The 21093-nt window shown below is 39.3% G+C and overlaps 1 protein-coding gene across 2 annotated transcripts in view; it reads left to right on the plus strand.

Moving 5' to 3' along the window:
• Positions 1–1371: 1371 nt before the first annotated feature.
• Positions 1372–21093, plus strand: part of LOC126378901 (pantothenate kinase 3) — a 45227-nt gene continuing 25505 nt past the window's right edge. The window contains exons 1-2 of one of the 2 annotated variants that reach the window (XM_050027403.1): positions 1372–1518; positions 5567–5662. The gene's annotated coding sequence lies outside the window, so the exon portion shown is untranslated. Of the gene's footprint in view, positions 1519–4843; positions 4912–5566; positions 5663–21093 lie in introns of those variants that run through there. The other variant, XM_050027404.1, reaches the window with a different exon arrangement.

Here is a 21093-nt window from a genome sequence, read left to right on the forward strand (position 1 = left end):
ATTGTGCTGGCCTGTGATTGGTTAGCGGTAACAGCCATCTTTATCGGCCATCTTTACCGGTGTACTGTCAAAGATGGCCGACACAGATGACAAACTGTGTGATCGAGTGAAGTGTATTTGTGCTTATCTTCTCCACTTTATCTTGTAATACAAAGCCCAGTGAATCTTTTCGCATGTATTTTCTTTCGAAAATGTATCGCGAGTGCTGTGTTTGCAAAAATTCGTGACCAGGCGCTGTTTTCATTACATCATTTTCCATGCACCGAGAAAAGACTCAATAAGTGACGGAAGTGTCTCGAAAACTAAATTAATTTAAAAGATACACCAAGAAGTGAACTTTTGAATCTCTTTGTGTGTAAATCGCATATTAAAGGGCATGGATTTATCCCGTCTAAATCTAAAGAAGTGTGTGCCTCCGATGTAAAAACCATTTCTTGCATTACGTAAAAATATTGTATAAAATTAAAAAATAAATAATTTAATGAATAATCTCTCACATGTTTTTAACCCTACGAACCAAGCCCTAACTTAAAAAAAGAGGTCATTAGGTCTTGTTTCTGGGTTCGGTATTATTTTCTACAGATTTTACGTTTATCTGGGACTTTGAAATAAGTACTTACTTGTTTCAAAGTCGAATTAAAATCTGTAGAATAATACCGATTCCAGATACAAGACCTTTTCTTTTGAACGTCCCACTCCTGTACACTATGCCGCATGACGCGTAGTCCTTTGCCAAGTAAAATTCGATTATTAAAAAAAAACCAACTGTCATGTATCATTAAAACCAATCAAACAAAACGTTAGTACTAGAGATGTTCGTCTGATACGTAGTATCTCTTACTAGTCTGTGCTTTTTGACGTTTGGTTCGGTGATTGAAACGTGAATGAACCGAGAAATGAACGAATGATTTACTGCCTGAGCTTTTTTTTAACAATTTTTAGAATCGAGATCTCATTGACTTTATCTTTATGTAAAATAAACTTGGATAATAATTCTTTATCTTAAATAAATTTGAGTGGAGCGCTTAGACTGGTGAAGAACAAAAATACACTTAACGGAATACAGCCCTGACAGTAAGATATATGGGCTGTCTTTAAACAAAAAACACACTACAGCCATTCATACATGCGTGCATTTTATGCTTCACGCAGAAGCCAATAATAAGATAACAATTCTTCTTCTTCTTTGCGAGTCGATGGCGATCGATACTAAATTTGACAACAATAAAAATAAAGAACAAAAAACTAATCGATTCCAGATCGAGCAACTAATCGAATCGAATTCATACAGCTGTTCATCGCAATTTTCTAAGTTGGCAAGATTGTAGAAATGTCAAAGTTACTTTCTTGCCTGTGCCGTGCCCAATTCATTCACACTTCACAGTCACATATTCGTTCAATCATTTTCTCGTACGATTAGTGTCGTGTCGATAAGGCCAATTTTTATCAATTTTACAAAATAATTTCACGTTAACATCTCATTTAAAGCAGACAGCAACGACCTCCAAACTTATATCGGTAAGTTTTATATAAGAAAATTATTAGTTTACTAGTTAAAATTGTCTTAAAATATTGCAATGTATCGTTGCTTTCGGTATGTTATACCTACTATTTTATTAACGTTCATCACATTTTTGTTTTGGACTTTGTGATGTTTGACGTCCTTAAACACTTTATGCTAACCTTGTGGAGTATTTATCTGGCGTCGCGGTAATTGTATGTGTCTTTGAGTAAGTACAGTCTGCAGTTAAAGGAGGTTATTAAAACATTTATTTTTGCAATAGAAAGTGCTATTAAGAACAGGTTTAGAGGAACGGTTACGCGCTGGTGTCGGCCGATGTTTCCTTCCATTTAGAATGTTTATGCGCAATATTATCTAGAATACTCGCTCCTTTCGACGGCTCGATGTAGGTAGGTATTTTTTCTGCAGGTTTTAGTGATGTACCCTCAGTTTTTAATGTTATCTAAGTCTAATAAGAATCTTATTAAAAAGTTTGGTTCCTGGATTAGATTTTTACAGCGTTTGTTTATCAAAATACATAATATGTATAGCACAACAACATTTACCTCTAAAGATAGGACCTTATAGAACATAACTTAATCTCAACTATATTCCAATTGGAGTAGTCAGAGGTACATCCATAGCAAGATGAAGTAAGTACACACACCTCACCCAGCTTTCTGACCCACCCTAAAGAAACCTGCACCGTGAGGAGGTGACTCCTCTATAGGTAGTTCCCCTGAGAATATAATAAAAAAATACTTTTATGATAAAAAATGAGGAGCTTGGTGGCGCAGCGGTAAACGCGCTCGGTCTGCGATTGTTGAAGTTAAGCAACTTTCGCAAAGGCCGGTAGGATGGGTGACCATAAAAAAAAAAGATTTTATCTCGAGCTCCTCCGTGCTTCGGAAGGCACGTTAAGCTGTTGGTCCCGGCTGCATTGGCAGTCGTTAATAACCACCAATCCGCACTGGGCCCACGTGGTGGTTTAAGGCCCGATCTCCCTATCCATCCATAGGGAAGGCCCGTGCCCCTGCAGTGGGGACGTTAATGGGCTGGTGATGATGTGATGATGATAAAAAATACTTTATAATAAATACCAGATAATATTTTAATTTTGTCAGAAAATAAATTTACAGCTCATGTGAAGCTTACTATATGTAAAAAAGCTTATTATAAGATTAATGATTACCTAAATGATAAAAATGTCTGGTATTGAATGTGTTCCTCTAGTTATTAAATAACTTGTAATGTACCCTCATTGATTTAAAAGATATGTTGCTGTTCCAGTTTCTTGTCATTTCTTCTCCTCAGCCATAACTCCTTGCGAAATGACGTAGATTCAAAAATGTTACATTGACCTTCAACAAGTTTATCCATGATAATTACATTGAATTGATGTTGATGTGATCCAGTCGATTTCGGCTACGGCGACTCCGACGTTCATGTGCTTGCATGTCGCTTATATAGCCAAAAAATATTACTTTTATAAACCTTTACTAGCACGCATAATGGGCCATTTTAGAGTCTAAATGCGGATTTTTTTTTTTTAACGTTGGGAAATGCATTACGCATACCACGCCGCCCGGGTTATGTGGGACTCCCCGGGTGTCGCCACCCGGTATACCCACTAAAACCCAACGGTGTTCCTCCTTGCCGCCCTGTGGCGGGGATACGGGAACGCAATTGCACACAACCGCGTCCCCGCCGGCGGATGCCCTTTGGGGCCCAGCGCCCATGGGAGCGCGTCAAGCGCCTCCCCCTCCGCCGAGGGCTGCCCGGAACACTTGGGGAGCCCTACAGCACGGGACGGAAAACAAAGCCCACTAACTAACTAACCCTTTACTAGTATAAATAAATACAGGTGTTAGTGACATTGTAACAAATCCTGATACTATTTGTGTTTTTTTTTTATTATTATTCTATGCTACTGTTGCAATGGAAAATTCCACTTGATTAATTCTGAGTTAATACTCAGATTGGTGAGTTGAATCAACCCCCTCAGTATTTGTTATGATGTCACTTACACCCCATACCCCGTTATTTAATTTTACTGAATAGGAGGTAGTATTAAAAAACTATTCAAACAACCAAGTTGTAAGTTTAAAAATCTAGGGTTTTCACACTTCCTGTCTTGGTTGACAGATTTTAGAGATGGCAACCCTACCTATAGCACACATTTATGTAGACAGACTCAATTTGCATAATTGACAAACTATTTAATGCTTCAACAGGCTCTGTCAATATTATTAATCTATGGTTTATTGTACACGGTACAATTCACAGAAAGAAACAATGACCGGTCTAATACACACATGCAATATGTGACCTACGGTAGGAATATTATGGATATGAAATTGTGGATACAGATTGGAGATGATTATAATACAGGATACGGATAATGAATTATTTCGGATTATCCGTTAGTTTCGGATAATTACGGATATTATTTTTTTAAGGAATTTCAAAAGTAAAATACAAATAGGTAATAAAGTGGTTTTATCTATGTGATAATACTACTGCTCTCAGGTAGGGAGGCGGCGCTCGTCGTAATCAAACAATTCAGCAATTCTCTTGAATAATGTTATATTTTCATATTTTTTTTTAATGAATAAAACAGATTACCGCAACCGAACAAAATTCCCGTCACCGTCTTTTTAAAAGGCGGGAAAACGTTCCCGTTCGAAAAAGAAGAAATCAAAATAAAAACAAATGAAATAATATGCCAGTTCCAAATTGAAAATAATAAAGTCGTGACACAGATTCACGACTTTATTCCGTCTGTTATTAAGTTATAAAATCTAATAATAATAAAATAAACATAACGAACCCTAACGAACATCTATAACGACTAGAAACAATGCGCGCGGCTTGCGGCGCCACTGGCAGCGGCCAGCCAATCAAAACAACTTGTCATAAAGTGCAATTAGAGTCCGCCCCTATCCGATACATACATAACATTAATAGCCTATATACGTCCCACTGCTGGGCACAGGCCTCCCCTCAATCAGCCGGAGGCTGGAGACTTTAGAACCCTGTCGCACTATCATATTTGGTGAGGCTTACGGTTTAAATTGTCAAAAAAGTTAATGTGACATGGTTGCAAAGTGTACACATATTAGTACTCGTGACCGTACTTGGGGTGAGAGGTACATCCATCATAAGATGAATGAAAGGTTTCTGTTAGACCAGTGTGATAGGTGGTGAGCCGTATTGCCGTCTATAATGGTTAAACCAACTCGTGAGCGTACATCTCTAATCTAAACAAAACAAGATTCGAGGAGCATCAAGTAGATAAAGTTAATGAAAACAATGGGTAGGCGCATATTAGTGTCATTGTGTGAGACAGATAAGACGTGCGTGCGATAAACATCTCAACTCTGTTTATACAAACACTGCTTGTATTTTACGTAAGTGTGGCCAGGGAATAAAATCAAACATCTACAGATAGATAAAATACTTTATTGAGCACAATGGACACAAAATACAGAGATAAGGACAGCATATACAGAAAAGCACAACAGCACAACAGGCGGCATCTATCTACTCCTTAAGTTACACTTTTTGTTTTGATTACGTTGATTTCCAAAGAAATTTTGTATTTTAGGAGGCTGGTGCCACTATGAGGTCTCGCACCATCTAAATATAGGGCCGCTACTGTGCCAGAGCACCACAGTGACTTCTAATAATAGTCATCATCATCATCAGCCCATTTACGTCCCCACTGCAGGGGCACGGGCCTTCCCTATGGATGGATACGAGTAGGGAGAACGGGCCTTAAACCATCACGCGGGCCCAGTGCGGATTGGTGGCTATTAACGACTGCTAATGCAGCCGGGACCAACGGCTTAACGTGCCTTCCGAAGCACGGAGGAGCTCGAGCTGAAAACTTTTTGTGGTCACCCATCCTATGACCGGCCTTTGCGAAACTCGCTTAACTTCAACAATCGCAGACCGAGCGCGTTAACCGCTGCGCCACCGAGCTCCTCATAATAATATTGACCGTGAATTCGTGTGTAATTCTAAAGATTCTATCTATCTATCTATCTATCTATCTAATTGCAGGTGTGAGCATGCCAGCGTCCCGGTAACGTCAAGCTGCGTGTTGTCATGAGCGAGCGTGCCCATTCGCCCCCGCTTCCTCTCCAGGGATGGTGTTAGGTGAGTACTGTGTAGCATATTATTCAAATCGCGATTATTATTATTATTTATCAAGTACACTAGCAGCATAAGCTGATGCGTGTACGTCACTGCACTTGGGTTTTTGTTTTTTTTATAATGTTCGTCAAGTCAATTCTTAAATGAGTTCACTGATGGTGCACTGACCACTGACTCTGGAAGCTTATTCCATGAGTCCACTACGCGGTTGGGGAGCAAATGTTTTCTGGGGTTGCTTGCATGTGCAAGCCTCCATGTGGAGGCATGTACAGTTTCAGTGAGTGCCCTCTTAAATTTGTATTTTTGTTGAATTTAAATCAAATCAAATCAAATATACTTTATTGCACAGAACTAGAATTTCAACAATCAGACATAACACATGAATACAGTACAATTTGGGCGGCCTTATTGCTCTAGAGCAATTTCTTCCAGGCAACCAACAAAAGGAAACAAACATTTACAACTTGGATGCGGGATGGTGCAACAAAAAATAAATAAATAAATACCTAAAAGTAAAACTAAAGTTAATATAATAAATACTCTATACTATACGTACATATATTAATAAATACTCAATTTAATATAATCCATATATACTAAAAATATACCTAACCATAATCTAAAGAAAACTATAATAATAAATAATAGACTATACACACACATACAGGTATTGAAATAAATAAAATACATCATACATAATAGTAATATCCTAAGAATATCCACATAAGGATTCAAAATGAGCTCGCAACTGGTTTTTGAAGCTCTGAAGAGAGTTAGCGACTCTGATGGAAGCAGGTAAGGAGTTCCATAAGCGCACAGCTTGCACAGTAAAAGACCCTTAAATAGTTCCTTTAATTGTTTAATGTTGTAGTGCCCTTGTAGTATTTTATAAACTACTATAAGATCACCTCTGTGTCTTCGTTCTTTTAGAGTGGTTAAATTTAATTCAAGCAGACGTTTCTCATAAGCTCTATTTTGGAGCGAGGTCACCATCTTTGTAGCTCTTCTTTGAACTTTCTCTAACATCTCTGTCCTTTTTAAAATATGGGTTCCATATTTGGAAGCCATACTCCAACTGAGGGCGGACGTATGGACGTACGCTATAGAGTCACTAGATGTCGCTAACCGTATAACCTTATATAATGGAAATAAGCGCTATCTAGTGACGGTGTGTCGTATCATTATGAACACCTTGACAGTTTCAGTTTAATACAAATTCTCGCCTAGCCTAAAAAAAGCAGCAAATAGTTGTACTACATTGTGTTTTTTAAGTTTAGTATTAATTTATAACTATATTGGTGCTAATTTCTGTATACAAAATCTAATTTCATTTTAAGTTATACCTGACATTTTCTTATCCGCTGAATAAGAAAGGGACAGGTTATCGACAGGCATAAATATGGAACACACGTCAATTTTAGGCAGAAATTTAAAAACATAAATTTTATATTGGTCAATAACCTGACAGAATTAAGTTAACAGCACAAGTCAAATAGGTTGCGTATGAACGAGATGCCTATTATATTCGCCCGGGTAAAATTAAGAGTTGTCACTCATCCGTCTGTTTCCTTTTCGGCGGATAAGAAAATGACAGGTTAAAATAAAATTAGGAGGTGTCTGCAGGAATCGGGACCAATATCTTACTCCGCAACTCGACCAGCAGGGTCTACACGTTAGCGCGACGCCAATTATGTCGATTGTTTTGACCAAAAGGCAGTACTTCTGAGAGTGAGGGTAAAAGCTTCCCATTTATCCCGTCAGGTGTCGCTACTGTTGAGTGTTATTAAATTTTGACAGTTCCTCATACTATTTCAGTAAATAAACATATTGTTTTGGTTAATTTTTTACACTACAACCCTTTGTGCAGTGTGCGCCTGCAAAATCATAGTGTTATTTATTCCCTAAAGATCGGAAAGAAGAAAATGTCAAATAAAAGTGCATTTTTCCAACTGGGTCCTTTTCTTTATCGTAACTCAGCATGAGTCGGACGGTATAAACTCACATTCGCTAAGGATTTTTCCTAAAAAACAAACTTGTGTTCTAAATACAATCATGAGCAATATCATGTACCCACTTTAGAACCCTGTCGCACTATCATATTTGACATTTAATGAGGCTTACGGTTTAATTTGTCAAAAAAGTTAATGTGACATGGTTGCAAAGTGTATACATATTAGTACTCGTGACCGTACATATACATATAGTTATGTAGATAGTACAAGTTCGTTCCATGAAATTAAAATGTTATGTCTGTTCAAATAAAGTGCAATATCAGTTGTACGTTATACGCCGTCGCTAGTGACAAGATGCGCCGCGCATACTTTTTTTACAGAGATTCGTTTTCTATTTCTTCCGAATACATCCCGCTTAGATACATAGCGAGGAGAACCGATGGCCGCTGGGGCGGAAGGGTTCTGGAGTGGCGACCACGTGTCGGACGACGCTCAGTGAGTAGGCCCGCTACAAGGTGGACCGACGATCTGGTGAAGGTCGCGGGAAGCCGCTACATACGGGCAGCGCAGGACCGATCGTCGTGGAGATCCTTGGGGGAGGCCTATGCCCAGCAGTGGGCGTCGAACGGCTGATGATGATGATGACATCCCGTTTAAGGACGGTACTGAAAAGTATCGGCGTCCGAAGGACGTAATATACGATCCCGACGACCCGATTACTCCAGCCATAGAGGCGGCCAATCAGCTCGCGACACCAAACACTTCAGGACCCCAATACCGACCCCGTCGGCGTCGTCGACGATTTCCCTCATTCAGCGCTTATCGCTATCGACCCACTGGGGTCGATTAATTCTTTCAAATATTTTTCCTCTCAGACGACGCCCTGAGCCGAGGTTCGCGCCCAACTGGGCACCCTCAGGCCTGTTGTCTTAAACGTTGTACCGGGTGAGAGCCTTCAGCGCTCCCCATTTGTCCGGCCAAGTAGTTAATGCCATCTGCGGAAAATGTACAATAAGTCACGTCAGAAAAAAAGTTGTCTATTTGCTATACGAGGTCTATGATTTGCCTACATTAACTCGACTACTGCATAGCTGGGTAGGTACCAACTACGTCAATGATCTTTGACATCTGTCAGAAAGTATAATAGACTATTTAAGACAGGTTCGTTTTCCTTTTGTGTTTAAAATAAACTTTGTGACTAGATTAAAGAGATTTCTGTATGGAGTTACCGGGGTTTATCTAAACGAGTATTTAAGCTAAGGAATAACGGAATTAGTGTTGCTTATCGTTAGACAACAATCGATATAATCCGTGCTTCGGAAGGCACGTTAAGCCGTTGGTCCCGGTTACTACTTACTGATTTAAGTATGCAGTCGTTACACGAGTCATGTCAGGGGCCTTTGGCGGCTCAATAGTAACCCTGACACCAGGGTTGATGTGGTTGGTACTCCACCTCACAACCCACACGATAGAAGGGAAGAATCGATATAATAATAATAAAAACGTTAGATTTATTTATTTAGATGGCGTGATGGTAGTCGATCTTATCATGTGGGTTATGAGGTGGATTACCAACCTCATCAACCCTAGTGTCAGTCTCATCAACCTCAGGGTTATTATATTATTATTGAGCCGCCAAAGGCCCCTGACATGGCTCATGTAACGACTACTTACTTACATCAGTAAGTAGTAACCGGGACCAACGGCTTAACGTGCCTTCATCTTACTTTTCGGACAATCAGGTGATCAGCCTGTAATGTCCTAACCAAACTAGGGATCACAAAGAGATTTTTGTGTTATGTCTCGGATTCGAACCCGGGACCTCCGGATCGTGAGCCCGACGCTCACTGTCCTTTGTTCGCTCATTGACCATTGACGCTCATTGACCACTGGACCACGGAGGCCATGTAAAAATAGGTTAATATCACATTAAATAATGTATGTACAGATATGTACAGACTATAATAGAGGGGTTATTGATTAGTGTTTTATTATTATTATATTTTGATACGGAATTGCGATAAATTAAAAAATATAACAATATTATAAAGATTAAGATAATGGTCTTAGAATGGTGGTATAAGGTAACTATTTAAATGTGATAAGATTATTTTATAATAAATTAATAATAGGAGGAGCTCGGTGGCGCAGTGGTTAACGCGCTCGGTCTGCGATTGTTGAAGTTAAGCGACTTTCGCAAAGGCCACAAAAAAAAAGTTTTCATCTCGAGCTCCTCCGTGCTTCGGAAGGCACCTTAAGCCGTTGGTCCCGGCTGCATTAGCAGTCGTTAATAACCATCAATCCGCACTGGGCCCGCGTGGTGGTTCAAGGCCCGATCTTCCTATCCATCCATAGGGAAGGCCCGTACCCCAGCAGTGGGGACGTTAATTGGCTGATTATGATGATGAGTAATAAAAGGAAGTTTAGTCAACCAATGGACGCTGCAAGAATGAGAGTAAGTATATAGTCGTTACATGAGCCATGTCAGGGGCCTTGGCGGCTCAATAGTAACCCTCTTCTTCTATCGTGTGGGTTGTGAGGTGGATTACCAACCCCATCGACCCTGGTGTCAGGGTTACTATTGAGCTGTCAAAGGCTGACATGGCTCATGTAACGACTACTAACTTGCATCAATAAGTAGTTAACCAGGACGAACGGCTTAACGTGCCTTCCGAAGGATCATCTCACTTTTTGGACAATCAGGTGATCACCCTGTAATGTCCTAAACAAACTAGGGATCGCGAAGTGTTTTTCGTGATATGTCCCCACCGGGATTTGAACCCGGGACCTCCGGATCGTGAGCCGAACGCCTCAAACCACTGTACCACGGAGGCCGTAGTGGGCGCTGCAAGAACGTAATACGAAGTTTATAAATACGCCCCAATGGCACAGGCCTCCCCTGTATCAACCGAATAACGTTTTGTGTCCATTGATCTGGCCAAACTACATCATGATGTGGCCAAAGAACGATATTCTATTTCATATAATGACCATTTCATGATATGATCGAAGCACATCATGAAATACATTGTTTTAAGTTTACGCGGTTATTATCATAATTAAAACACATAATAACGGGTTCTTACCGCGTTTAAAGCAGGGATACGAGACTCCAGATATTTCAACACTGTTGCAAGTGCCATGATCACGGGATGACTGATGAGATTGGAGTGGAGTAGATAGATCCATAATTTTCTACGGGCAGACATATCTGTCTACACTCTTTCTTTGCCGCTTGTTTATGTATTTGATATCGGAACCATCTGAACTCTCACCAAACTCACTTCGACAAACCACACTCACTGTGTCCTCACGTTTTGTCACCACATTAGGCCGTTTTAAGTTTTTTACAACACCTACTACTGGATTCCACATGCTCGATAATTTGAACCCGTCTTCCCTATTGAAATTTTTGTGTTTTCTGATTTCCATAAACGTGGTAAGAACCCGTTGTTATGTGTTTTAATTATGATAATAACCGCGTAAACTTAAAACAATCTACTTGTGAGCCTAATAAATCATTTAAATGTTCCCAGGCGTGCCTCCTCCCGTCCTCCTGAGCACGACGATCTCCCACGCCCCGATCCGCATCCTGACCCTTGTAAGAATCCATCCTTGATGGCCCATCCTTAACATCCCATCCTACACGTAGAACATTCTAGAAGGTTGTAAGATTGTAATACCACGTCTGGTCACTTCCATACATTTTAGATTTAGTACCATCTCTCGCCTCCGGCGCTCATTTCGTGTAGTTCTTTTTTTTTGGTAGGGTTCGTAGCATATCACATGGTATAAGAAGACCAGGTATGCTCAATCCTATGACAAGCCGCCATTGCTAGCCCATTGATGACGTACGTGTTACCATTAAATTGGTATCTCCAACATTCCAAGGACGTAAATTTTATTATTGAAAATTAAGTGAATTACTGACTAATGTATTTAATTACTATTATTTGTCACATATATAAAAGTCATTATAATACAGTATGTAAATCTTTTAAAGTACAAAATTTCCCAAAGTAAATTAAAAACATTGGACGTTTTTACGAAATGGCAACGCAGGGTCGGATGACGTCATCTGGGCTAACCTTGAAATGCTAGCTGTCAGTTTTGAGCATACCTGGGGGGTTAAAATGGCCACATCGGAGCAATTCATCAAGCAAACGTCAAACAGCAATATTGCTTTCTTAGATGAACTGCTTCGATGTGGCCATTTTAACCCCTCTGGTCTTATACTATGGCATATCATTACTCAAATCGCTACAGATTCACTAGATGTCGCTAACCGTTTAAGCTTACATATGGAAATAAGTGCCATCTAGTGACGGTATGTCGTATCACTTTGACAGTTTGAGTTTAATACAAATGCTCGCTTAGCTTTTTTTTTATAACGTTGGGAATTGCGTTACGCATACCACGCCGCCCGCGCCCGGGGGGACGATATGGTTATGTGGGACTCCCCAGGTGTCGCCACCCACTAAAACCCAACGGTGTTCTACCCTGCACTATTTGAAGGGACGCTGGGTCGCGTGAGCATTCGTCCGCATAAAAGCCAAAAAAAAAGTACCATCTAGTTGTACTTTATTGTGTTCATCAAATTTAGTATTAATTTATAACTATAAGGACGGAGCGAATCGCTGTTCTTTATTATGGCTTTAGGCGGTACCTAGTACCTACACAGTTTAGGACGAAAGAGATGAAATATACGACATTCTAATAAAATAACTTTTAATTGTCTCCTTATAGTGTTATAATATACGACATTCTAATAAGATAACTTTTAATTGTCTCCTTATAGTGTTATCTCGTTTCCACAGGGTCCGCTTACTTAAACTGAAGATTTGATATTTAATATTTGGGTAGGGGGGCGGGGAGTATGGAGCATACTCCACCACACTGGATGTGTTTTTACTACCCTACGATGCACGGACTCATCTTACCTTTTACAGACAATCAGGATATTCAATCCTGCAGTTCTTACCAAACAAAGGGCAGTCTCACAAAGTTATTTCGACAATGTCCCCACCGGGAATCAAACTCGGACCTCCAGATCGTGAGCCTAACGACCTAACCATTAATCACGGAGGCTGTTCAATAATGAAATAATATATAATGAGGTATAGTTAGTATATAGGTATAGTTCTCCACCAACCCGCAGTGGAGCAGCGTGGTGGAGTATGCTCCATACCCCCTCCGGTTGATTGAGGGGAGGCCTGTGCCCAGCAGTGGGACGTATATAGGCTGTGTATGTATGAGGTATAGTTATTATTATTATTATTATTGCGTATGGCAGACAAAAATAGAATATCCTGCGTGGATCATATATCCAGCTGAAGCTCCCCTAACCAAGTTTCTGCCGCATTCGTCACACAATGCAGCCTAGCTATGCCACCTGGGAAACGGTGTAGAGGGCACTCGTTCACTATGTGAGATATGGTTTGATCCGGATGTTTACTTTCACAGTATGGCGACTCCTTTAAGCCCCATTTATGTAGGTGATGGTTTGACTTTCCATGGTTGGTCCTACACCGCTTCAGTCGCGTCCAGATTTTTCGGTTGAATGGCTCGCCAGACTGTTCCTTGCTAATCTGCTTTATCCTGCGATTACATCATGAGGTATAGTGGGAAAATATTTCTAGTGTCTAATACTCTCTCTGCCCGCCCTACAACACAGAAGCTAGCATGATGGCACAGTGTCGAGCGTGTTAATTGAGAGGTCAGCACCAGATCTCATTGGCAGAGGTCACTGTCAAAGTCACATTATCTGGGTCATACTCCGTCACGTCATCGCACGTATATACAAACAGTATAACGACTAATATCGTCTTAAAATAAAAACCGCGTAAGCGTATTTTAGAAAAATCACGTTCAGTAGGCTCTGCATGGTAACCGCGCCGCGCGCGGCGCGAATTATATCGAGGCCTTCGACCAATAGCCGTTTGACGTCCATCTACGTAGATAGCATTCGTATCGTTTATTGGTCGAAGCGCTCAATATAATTCGCGCCGAGCGCGGCGCGGTTGTCATGCACACCCGGCAGTGGTGTTAAAAGCTGTGGTAGCCCAGTTGGTAGAACGCTTGTCTCTCAGATTGAGGTCGCAGGTTCGAATCCCCGCACAGGCCTAAACCAATGTATGTCGAATTTGTTTCCGAATTTATGTTTGGATCATAAATGATTATCACGTGCTCAGCTGTGAAGGAAAACATCGTGAGGAAACCGACATTCACGAGAAATGCATTTTCGGAGTATGTGACCTAATCTGTATTGGGCTGGCTTTTCCTTCGCGGGTTGGAAGGGCAGACATGCAGTCGCTTCTGTAAAAAACCGGACTTGTCAAATCTTCTGGTTAGGTCAGGAAACGCACATGAAATTTTTATTTTACTTTCAGACAATAAAATACAAATATTTATTTATTATTTATTCATACTTAATATTACACTACTTATACTTTATTTTTTTATATACTTTATTGCACACAACATACAAAGGAAGTTTTACACACATAGACGAAAGATACAGTACAATCTGGCGGCCTTATTGCTAAGCAGCAATTTCTATCTCGCAACCAGTTAACAACCGGGCAGACAATCAAGTGATCAGCCTGTTAATGTCCTAATTTTGGTTTGGTTAGCTTAAACTATTTTAATTATTTCCATGCTAATATATATAATAAATTATACTTTAAGCTGCTAAACTGTACATATACAATGCGTCAATACGTTGATTACACATGGCCAGACCGGTTTGATGTGATGACCTGCGGTTGGCGGCTGCGGGCCTCTGATTGAAGCGTGCGAAATATATACACGTACTGTTATGTTATGAACTGGGGAAGTACTTATTTTTTTCTTTTTAACCCCCGACGCAAAAACAACGGGATGTTATAAGTTTGACGTGTCTGTGTGTGTGTAAATCTGCGTCTGTCTGTGGCGTCGTAGCTCCCAAACGGATGATCCGATTTTAATGCGGTTTTTTTATTTGAAGGATATATCAGTCGAGAGTGTTCTTAGCTATGTTTGGTGGAAATCGGTTCAGGTCTTCAAGGTCATCAGGTCGTTTGATAGGTGTTATAGGAATGTTACACGCTCAGTTTGCTTGCAAGACGTTTGAAACACTAATGTCTTCTGGAACCGCTGATCTGGTCTGCTGTTAGCGTACTTTGTGACCTAACCTGTATTGGGCTAGTTTTCCCTTTGCGGGTTGGAAGGTCAGACAGGCAGTCGTTTCTGTAAAAAACCGGACCTGTCAAATCTGCAGGTTAGGTAAGCGGACCCGTGAAGGGCATAACATAAATGTTTAAACACATAATAACCGGGTTCTTACCGCGTTATTATCATGGATACGAGACTCCCGATATTTCGACACTGTTGCAAGTCCCATGATCACGGGACGACTGATGAAATTGGTAAGAACCCGGTATTATGTGTTTTAATTATGATAATAACCGCGTAAACGTAAACCACGATATACGATCTACTCTGAACCGGCGTGCGTGTATGAAGCGATTGATGAATGTGGAGGAAGCAAGAGAAGTGTGTGTCAGCTGGGGCTAGTGGACTGTATGTGTAGATGGTGAGGTTGAGCTGCTTTCACTGCACTAACTAAAACACTCGGAGACTTGAATAAACACTTTTATTACGCGTAAATTATGCGAGCAACAATGGAGCTTACAACGATGATGGACGAAATGTAACAGGAAGTGACGTCAGACTAACAAACTATATTTTTTATTTTTAAATTGTGTTGGTGTTGCCAACAGTGTGTCAGGATCGAAGCAAATGGAATTCTATAGTCTCTGCTTGCTTTGGTGGGAAATAGGCGTGAGTTTATGTATGTATGTAAACTACGAAAAATATATGTAAATTTTATTTTATTATGTATCCTAATCTAGCAGGGAAGTAAACTACAAATCTTATCTTGTGGGTCGTGAGGTGGAATACCAACCTCATCAACCCTGGTGTCAGGGTTATAACGACTACATACTTACATCAGTAAGTAGTAAACGGAACCAACGGCTTAACGTGCCTAAACACGGATCATCTTACTTTCGAACAATCGGGTGATTAGCCTGTAATGTCCTAACCAAACTAGGGATCATAAAGTGATTTTTGTTATATGTCCCAACGCTCAAACATTGCAAGAAAGTAAGGAACGTTTATTATAAAGGGACACCACACTAACAAATATAAAACAAATAACAAATATATAATATAAAACACGGAGTAACACATAACTTACAATCAAAACACATAATAAAAACAACTTATACGAGAAATACAAATATTTGAGTGTATGAACTGGTCAACGATGGTGGTGGTGTCCTTTATAAATGGGCCTCGCTCAGCATAAGCCGCGGCGCGAGCCACGACGCTGGTATTCTGTGGACCCTGCTAAGTGAGGCACGGAAGCCACGGAGGCCCAAGAACCACGGAGGCCGTAACCACGAATAAAAAATAATAAATAACAATATCCCAGGAAGAGGAAATGACTGAAAACCAGCGCTGGATGGCGCCATAGCATGGCTCCATCACAGCACAAGCTGAGCCATTTCCTTTTGCCCGTATTCGTAATATTCATAATTACCTAGTTCATATAGCAAATGTAATTGTTACTGGCAATAAATTTATTTTATTCTTATTCTTATTTATTCTTAAATATCCCACAAGCTAAACGCATGATCACTCCATCTTTGACATTACAATGACCCATATCACGTTCTGTGAACACCCAGCCAGCTATCATTTTCACGTGCTGTGTCGTACATGAGACAGATGACGTGGAAGGCGGTCATGCACTCAATGCACTTACGTGATATGATAACACACGCCTGCATCCTCGAAGGGTAGACAGAGCTGTATAGAATATGTTGGCAATTTCAAAAAAGGAACGTCACGTCACTTTTTTAAGAGAAAAACGTTTTGGCGGGTGTTCCGTCTGGGACTACGAAGAAGAAAAAAACAAGTGAAGACGATTATTGTGGAGAGAAGCGAAAACTGAAAGACTAGTTGCTGTATTCTTTTGTATAATATTTCTTATTATAATTTGTAGTAATAATATTTGTTTTCCGTAATAAGAGTGATATTTGTGGTACTTAACATTTTACTGATTAAAACTGGGTATGTTACTAATATTTACGTTTTATTGTAGAGTTTGCTAACAAATATACATGGTGTTAGTGAAAGAAAGAAAGAAAAAAAGAAAATCATTTATTTTAGAAATAAGTAGGTAGGTATACGCAGTCGTTTACGGTACAAGCTGTTCGGTTATGGAATTCCTTGCTTGAATCCATTCGAAGGGCAAAGTCTTTGGATGCTTTCAAAGGACAAGTCAAGCAGCACTTTCTCAGCTCTCTCTCCTCTTTATAACGCTTTTCTTTTCTACTCCATTCTCCTTACATCTTCTTCTTTATAAGGTAGGTATTGTTGTCATGGTTTCCTTTCATCCATAGCAATGTATGTATATATTTACGTATTTATATAATATTATAATCATTATTTATTGTTTTCTATGTATTGTTTTTAATATAGTTTATCTAGTTATAAAGAGTTTTTGTATTGTATTGTAGGTACACAGAATAGTGAACAAAATAATGAATTTAAATTCCACTTGATATTAACTCAGAATCATGGTTCAAATCATTGAACAAAAATCAAAAAATAATCAAAACAAAACAAATAATCATTGAAAAATAGCCAATCATCAATCAACAAAAAAATAATCATCAATCATCATCATTTTAATCATCATTGTATTTTATTTCATTTTTATTAATATTAATATTTTAATTTTATTTATTTTATTAGGACATTGATAATTTCAATTTTATTTGATTTTATATAATTTAATTTTAATAATGGAATCTAATCTAATGTGCTTATAATTATGGATATTTATCTGAAATAAATAATTTGAATTTAATTGAAATCATTCCCCTCAGTATCCGTTACGATGTCTGTCACTAACACCCTCTGTTTAGGTCTGTGTGATATTGGTGTCAATATCTTATCAGTCAAGTAAATAAAGCCACTGACCCTACCCTCTTATATACAGGAAAATCTATGACAACTCGCAAATATTATGAACATACATACATACATACGTATACATAAACTCACGCCCGTAATCCCAAATGGGGTGGGCAGAGCCACAAGTAATCAAAGACAACTTGCAGCCACTGTTGATACGAAGTCCTAAGATGGATATGATGAACCTTATGGTGATAAGGGATCAGCCTGTCGCCCTTAACATTAGTCCATCATGTTAGAGGACGCAATCCCTCTGTCGGTATATTATATTATGAACATACGATTTTTTATTTCAATCCCTAAACTTTATGACCCTAATTTTTATTATCCGAACGTTATTAATCCTAAGTATCGATTGTTCTAATGAACACAGAACGCAAGCACACGTCTATATCGCACTTGGGGTAGTCACGAGGTACATCTAGTAAGATGAAATAAGTATCCACACCTCTCCGAGCTTTCTGTTAGACCAACGTGAAAGGTGGTTAGCCGTATCGCCGTCTATAATGTTCGAGCCAACCGTTTTAGTGAAAATTGCACTTAAGATAAATTAATAACTCATTGGTCTTCTTCTTATCGTGTGGGTTGTGAGGTGACGTACCAACCTCATCAGCCCTGGTGTCAGGGTTATTATTGAGCCGCCAAAGGCCCCTGACATGACTCATGTAACGACACCTTTATTATTATTACTAGCGACCCAGGAGAGAGGAAAAAATGAAATTATTTACGACATCACATTAATAACCTCAAAAATAACAGTATTTCTCCACTATTTAATGGATGTTATTATACATATAAACCTTCCTCTTGAATCACTCTATCTATTTAAAAAAACCGCATCAAAATCCGTTGCGTAGTTTTTAAGATTTAAGCGTACAAAGAGATATAGGGACAGAAATAGAGACTTTTATATACTATGTAGTGATGTAGCCATTAGTTTTGAGTAGGTATTTGATGCCTACCCCAATTCAGATACAGTTGTGAGCTTGTGTTATGTTATGTTGACTGCTTAAAGGACACACCTCTCGATAGTTGGATTGTAACATTTACTTTATTACTTTTAACTTTATTTGCTCGCAAAACATGAATTCATGAATCTGTCGAGTCATGTAACAAAAAACTTAAACATGTTACGTCAAAACGTTAAACATTTGACGTCATTATGTATTTTCTCTTTAGAAAAAGGACACGCCTCTCGTTAATTTAATTGTCACATTATAAGTTTACAATTTATTTACGAGTTAAATTGAAATACAAATAAATATGATTGCCGTGTAACATTGAAGTTAAATATCTTACGTCACAATGACGTCCTATGTTTTGCTGGTGGCCCAGACACACAAACGGTCAGACAGTCAGTACGACAGACAGACAAACAGGCGGTCAGACACACACTCAGTCAAACAGACAGATAGACAGTCAGTCAGACAGATAGACAGTCAGTCAGACAGATAGACAGTCAGTCAGACAGACAGTCAGACAGATAGACAGTCAGTCAGACAGATAGACAGTCAGTCAGACAGACAGTCAGACAGATAGACAGTCAGACAAACGGACGGTCAGACAGACAATCAGTCAAACAGACAGATAGACAGACAATCAGATAGACAGTCAGACAGACAGACAATCAGTCAAATAGACAGATAGACAGTCAGTCAGACAGACAATCAGACAGATAGACAGTCAGACAGACAGACAAACAGACAGATAGACAGGCAGTCAGACAGATAGACAGACAATCAGATCAGATAGACAGACAGACAATCAGATCAGATAGACAGACAGACAATCAGTCAAATAGACAGATAGACAGTCAGACAGACAGACAAACAGACGGTCAGACAGACAATCAGTCGAACAGACAGATAGACAGTCAGTCAGACAGATAGACAGTCAGATAGACAGTCAGTCAGACAGACAATCAGACAGATAGACAGTCAGACAGACAGACAGTCGCGTGCTCCCTATTCCTTGACTTGCGGCCTAAATAGACAAAAATCCCCATCGAGGGTGAGGTAAATCAAGCTCGCTCCAAACTCGTATAAGTAGTTTTACTGTTTATTCTATCTTCTATCGTGTGGGTTGTGAGGTGGAGTACCTCATAAATCCTGGTGTCAGGGTTACTATTCTTGAGTTGTTATTCTATGCTAGTGGATAAAAGGACGCGCCTCTTAGTAATGCACGCATGTAAACATTTGTAATAAGCGAATTACTAGCGTAAATAAATAGGCGATGTATTTATATACTATTTCAGATTGCCTATATTGATCAGCAAACATAATTGACAAACACAGATGTGTTACACGAAAATCAAATACAGACACACCTCTCGATATACAGTGCTCAATAGTGAGGGGGATGATTCAGACCATGATTCTGAGTTGATATCAAGTGGAATATCCTGTCGGAAAATTCATGATTAACATTTTTTGAAATTATTTTCAGATCCATAGGTACTTTTGCGACGGAAAATTCCACTTGATAACTACTCAGAATTATGGTCTGAATCATACCTCAAAGTTTTCGTTACGATGTCACTAACACCCGGTATAGCGTGAGGTGCGTTTTTTCGGAGGTATGACCTAACCTGTATTGGGCTAGTTTTCCCTTCGCGGGTTTTTTTTTTATTTATTCAATATCAAAAAAAAACAATTAAATCCTTATAAATAAAATAAGACGCTCCTCTAAACAGAAAACCCGTACAGGTTTATGCGAGGAGTGAATGAATGCGATACTTAATTGGTAGGTAGGTACTACATAGTTTAACATTTTGTTGGTTGGAAGGTCAGACGGGCAGTCGCTTCTGTAAAAACCGGACCTGTCAAATCTTCACGTTAGGTAAGGGTGAATATCAAAATGTGTCAAGTTTGGTGGCGACTGTCATATATTTTTTTCGTGAAAAATTGGGAATTGAAAAATTCCTTTTTCATGTCGGAACCGAGGATCCTTTTGGATCTTTTTCATGTCGGAACCCAATTTTTCACGAAAAAATAATATGAAATTTCGCCACCAAACTTGAAACTCTGAGATTCACTCGTAAGCGGACCCTGTGAAAAACGGGTTAATGCTAGGGAGATAATGATGATTATGGGGTGCAATGAACTTCATCACAATATCCCGCACGAGAGAAGCAACTGAAAGTGTTTTATGTATCTCATTCATTTTCCGAAGTTTTTTACTCGCAGCTTCTTTTCCCCGGCTATACAGGTTGTGAGAAGCTGCAATAGCTTTAGGCGGATGAGACGTTCCTTGTGTAAAAATTGACGATTCAAAGTGTAACTATGTTACCTACGGAATAGATATTTTTGAATTAGAATAAAGATATTTTTGAATTTGAACTCGCTCCCGAACAACATAGAACCACTTATACCTATAAAAACAAATATATAAGAATTAACATAAGCAAGTTTTCATGTTTATTCAATAGTTCATTTGCATTGAAAACGTCAACTAACT

The sequence above is a fragment of the Pectinophora gossypiella genome, chromosome 27 (assembly GCF_024362695.1).
Source record: "Pectinophora gossypiella chromosome 27, ilPecGoss1.1, whole genome shotgun sequence".
Lineage (NCBI taxonomy): Eukaryota > Metazoa > Arthropoda > Insecta > Lepidoptera > Gelechiidae > Pectinophora > Pectinophora gossypiella.